General features: G+C 32.8%; 1 non-coding gene across 1 annotated transcript; it reads right to left on the bottom strand.

Moving 5' to 3' along the window:
- Positions 1-4,864: 4,864 nt before the first annotated feature.
- Positions 4,865-4,983, bottom strand: LOC147075286 (5S ribosomal RNA). The gene has a single exon (XR_015070092.1). It is a non-coding gene; the product is annotated as a 5S ribosomal RNA (ribosomal RNA).
- Positions 4,984-5,189: the final 206 nt, after the last annotated feature.

Genomic DNA, 5,189 nt, shown 5'->3' on the forward strand with positions numbered 1-5,189 from the left:
TTCCTTTTTGCATTTCCTCAATAATTTTCTTTTGCCTAAATATTTATAGATACGGCTGTATACCTAGCTATGAATTTCACAGTTTTTCTAAGCTGTATAAAAATGCGAACATATAATGTCTCTGGACCTCAGCTTGACGAAATAAATAATTTGTTTAACCAGAATTCGACAGCAGTAGCGAAGGGTGGAGGCAGGCTGTTAAAAGTGCACATTAAACTTTGTTAGTCATACCTATTTGTTTTTATTGACTAGATACAATAATTTACTGACGTATTGGTTAGTTTTTAAAAATCAATTATTAAACTCTGCCTAAACCAAACTATAATAATAGATACAAAATATTATTTTAGTATAATTATGCTATTAGTATAATAGCATAATTGTAGATATTTTATAGATATATGAGTATTTTTGACTATTATCTATTATGGCGTGGGTTCACAGGGCTTAATTGAATTATAAAAATTAACCAACACCATCTGTAAAATTGTAGTCTTATTTCAATGAAAACAAATACGTATGACTGAAAAAGTTTTGTATGCACTATTTATGGTGGATCTTAACAGCCTACCCTTCACCCTTCGCCACTGTTCGACTGAATAAATGTACCTTTGAACTAAATTTCAAGTTTCAATCACTGCTAAAATCAATGGGCCTTTCTTTTTCAATATCGATAAAATTTCGAAATGTTTTGGATTATTGATGCAAAAAGATTTCGATTCAAACACGCGACGTTAAATTTGCACTGTATGTATTGTTTTATATCTATATATTACGGCCAAAGTTATTACTTGTGGCACAGCTGCAACCGCTCGCAACAAATGGTTGGGAAGCTCTGATATGTATGACCACAGTGAAGAAAATATGGGTCATGCGGTAAAAAACCGTCACTCACTAACCCTGAAAAAATGTCATTGCAACGTCCTTTTCCGTTACTTAAAAAATACCTAGTATCCTTTCTATAAATACTATTTCCTATATTAAAAATTCGAATGTAAGCTTACGATTCCAATAAATCAATTCGAAATATTTCTGTATCCTTGAGTTATTGTTTTAACGAAAAAAACTGATGACGTTTTTAGCTTGCTTGCCGTGATAGTTTTTTTTTTATTTAAGTTTACTTTTATTGACACTCTACCACTCATCCATCGCGGGTGCTAAACTTATTTTAGAATTATATTTATTATTACCTACTTTTAGCTCTAGATATAAATCTACTCTATTAGCTAACCGATTAGTCAGTTAAATTCTTAAGTCTATACTTCAGCTGGGGCACGTTCTAAAACGATCGTGACTACGCGACGCGAAGATTGTGCAAATGACGCGTGCAGAACAAAACTTAATTTGTCATAAAAAGTCAACATGCGTCCATTTAATGTTATGTTTACTAATAATAATAATATATTCATTGACATGTTTTATTTTTCTAAGTAAATGGGTAACGTTTTTTAGTCATCTTTACATGACTTAAGAATTAATTCCCCCGTCGCCATCACAAAACAAATAATTGACGTGTTACCTGTGTTACGTGTGTGAAGTACCGTCTTAAGCGATTAGAAGAAAATTGATCTTTAGCGTTTTTTATCGATTTTTTTTACCTATCGATAATTACGATTTTTTTTACCGTTGCAATATTAAAAACATGTGTTTTCGAAAACTTGGAGAATATACGGTGGAGGAATGCGTTAATTTGGAAGTTTAAAAACTTCGACGCGGCACTATTGTATTTAGTATTACAACACTGTTTATATTATAACGTAATAAGACTAATAAGCTTACATATATAACGTTTTCTGTAACGCTCAACTTTTGCACTTTCCGTACATATAGTCAGAAACTTGAAATTTGGTATACAGTTGCTAATGCGTGTGATAATAATACATTCTATTAAAAACGGGGCGGTCAGATCTAAACATGGAGTCATTTTCTTAAAAAATATTTTTTTGTCTCGATCTGAAACCGTCGCTAATAGATTCCTCGTGGACGGTTTCCAGATAGAAATCGGTTTAATAAACACTCGGTGTTGCCGATCTACTTTCAGAGATACCAACATAATATTAGAGTTTAAATAATATATTGTGTTAGTGCGCGTGTAGCGAAGGAAGGGTAGAGCTCAGACAGGGGGGGCAAAGGCTACTAGGGCGGCATTATTACCTATATAATATTATGTATAATCAGGGAACTCAGAAATAATAATATTTTTGTCTATAATTCGATTGAAAAGATAAATAAAAACATGTTTTCAAAAAACTTACACTGTAATATGGAATAAAAAATAAGAATTATCTTTCAAAATAATGAGATTGTTTTGCTGATTAAATCGACAGTTCAGATAAATCCAGACATGTAACCAGATTATCCCAATGGGTGCAATAGATAGCAGCTATTGATGTGTGAGTATCCCACTATAGCTGAAGGCTATGTGCTTGGGCTGAGCGTCTGTCCATGAGGAATACACGCGGGGAAATTTCGATATCAGTGGAAGCGACGAGGCGCGGTTAGATTAGGTTAGGTTGCGTATGAACATTCTTAGCTGTGGAGTACATACTAATATATCTTTCTAAGTAGTCTAAGTACTTATATATAGAGTTCTAATGAAATTAATAAATCATAAAATTCTTTAATATAGAATCCATTTGACGAAAATCTTGATACTTCCTTCTTCTTGCTTCCTGAGACTTGCACGCGGTTGATTTGAACATCGGCCAACGTATCGACAGCGCACAGCGATAAGTCTCTGCGATAGTTTATTATGCTACACATGAGGGAACCTATCCAATTAAAATTGGGTTCCTTTTGAAGTGTTGTCTAATTAAAAATACGTGTTAATTATTATTCACGTATCAAAAAATTTGCAATTTAATTATTGTATTTACTGTATGTCATTATGTAGTGCCTATTGATCTACTTGTAAGTAGTAACAGCAACTTTGATAGTGATATTTGTGTCATGGTTTTCATTTCGCTAAACGTTTTATAATCACTTGCAATGATAATTATTAGCTACTGCAAAATAGGTATTATAAATACATATAAGTTGATCATTATATTAATGTTACATAAGCTTAATTTGTACACATATGAGTCCAGTGGCGGACCTACACGGTGCAAGACCCTGCAATGCGAGGAGGTTGATTTCACATTGATCGTGGGACTTTATAAAAATAATACATAATAAATAATTTTTATGCCAATTCAAAGTCAATTATCACAATAGAGCAGTTAGTCGAAACAGGTAGGTATTGAGGAAAACTCAATAGACTCATTCTATTTTTGAAGCAGTAGGTACCTAAGAGTAATAATATAAAGAGAGTGGATATTGTTCGAAAAAATGAAGCCGTGTTTCTCGCGTATAACACACAGTATAATCTCAAATTTATTATTATTAAATTAACAATGAAACGTTATACAATCATGTTGCTTCTCAGTACGGCTACTAAATTTAAACACAACATAGTTAACCATATTTTTATATACCTACCTACTAAATTAACTAAAAATAATTACCACTAACTTTATATTTAACACAAAACCAATAAATTTCAGCAACACGTGCTCGCAGTTTTTAAATGAATGTAATCATTCAAATCAATATTTACCGGCGACTTTTACAAACAATATTTAATTCAGCCGTTGAAATTCTAACCTACTCTAACGCATATTGCGGAGTTATAAGCGTGCCGAATGCTTTCTCTCTCGTACTTTTGGTTCGTTTTTGTTCAGGCCTTGGTTGGTCCACAATTTTGGGTTCAGTTTCTGTAGAAAAATCGAATGGGATATAGGTCCGTTACGGTAAACGACATACCTACTAGGCAGGGGCGGCTCTACCTTAAGGGTTCGTAGGGACCATCTCCTCGTCGTTATCATGTCAAAAATATAAGTCCGATATTTTACGATTACGATAAAATTAACTATTTAATTTATTGTATCCATCTAAACTCGTCGAAATTTTATAGATATATTTATTATTATTTACAAATAAATAAGGCAATGAATAATGTAATAACATAATGATGATTATGCGGTATTAAAATAATTAATTTAATTAAATACGCCCTATTTCACGGTGACACGTCATATGTACAAATTAAGAAAACTATGGCGTCTATTTTTCGCTGACCTGGATCGTCCCATCACGTCGCCGTGGTACAAATCTCGTTCTACAAATTATGTGAATGCATTACCGTTAGTATACGCATACTGGGGAGCGAATCAAATAACCCCATGGTGAGTAAAAACGCTCGCTGTATGATTATTAGTTAGTTAATATTTTTAAGCACGCTTTATAGATGTGATTAAGTAACGACTCAGAAAATCATAATATTTATTCTGAAAAATTACTCATTTCCTCCTTAATAAAATCATACTATTAAAAGTAGCTTGGTACATAATGTATAATATGAGAAAGTATGTTGGTATGTATATTTAATAATTAATGGCTAAACCCCACCACCTAGAAAGTTGTCGAGCCGCCACTGCTACTAGGTACTTAGGTTAAACTCAAGAATACGTGTCGTCACTGTTTATACTATGTATATTATTTTCAAAATACCCTTACTATGTAAGTAGAGCATTATATTATAAACATCGCAATTTGTAGGAATACAACGATATAAGCAGTTATAAAAACACTTTCGTAAACTATTATCGCGTTGATAACATTTTAATTAGGTAATTAATTAATGTACACAGATTATAGTCGTAATACATAGGTACCTTGATTTTAAAGGCGTTCAGTTCTGGGTAAAAGATAATTACGGGGTTCGGCTCCGGATTAATCTTCAGCTTTTACTTCTTGTGTATAGGGCAATATCTATTTTTAGACGAAATAAAAATGAAAATTATTTGGAAAATGCAAACAGAAAAGCCAACGGCACGCGGTGTTCCCAAGCGGTCACCCATCCAAGTACTATCCGCGCCCAATGTTGCTTAACTTCGGTGATCGGACGAGAACCGGTGCTTTCAACATGGTATGGTCGTTGGCGAATGCCTTTATTTCTTGTACTTATATATACATCCGTATCTATTTTTAGATAAAGCAAAAAGAAAATTATTGGGGAAATGCAAAAAAGGAAAAACCATACCAGGCACCTTTATCACATGAATGAATTATTCTCATTTGCGGGATTTGTATTTTTATTATTATGAACATATTTATAAATCCTGTAGCTTTGGAGTTAATTAATGCAT

This window comes from Rhyacophila brunnea, unplaced genomic scaffold (genome assembly GCF_057557595.1).
Source record: "Rhyacophila brunnea isolate RB1 unplaced genomic scaffold, BYU_Rbru_1.0 scaffold_15, whole genome shotgun sequence".
NCBI lineage: Eukaryota > Metazoa > Arthropoda > Insecta > Trichoptera > Rhyacophilidae > Rhyacophila > Rhyacophila brunnea.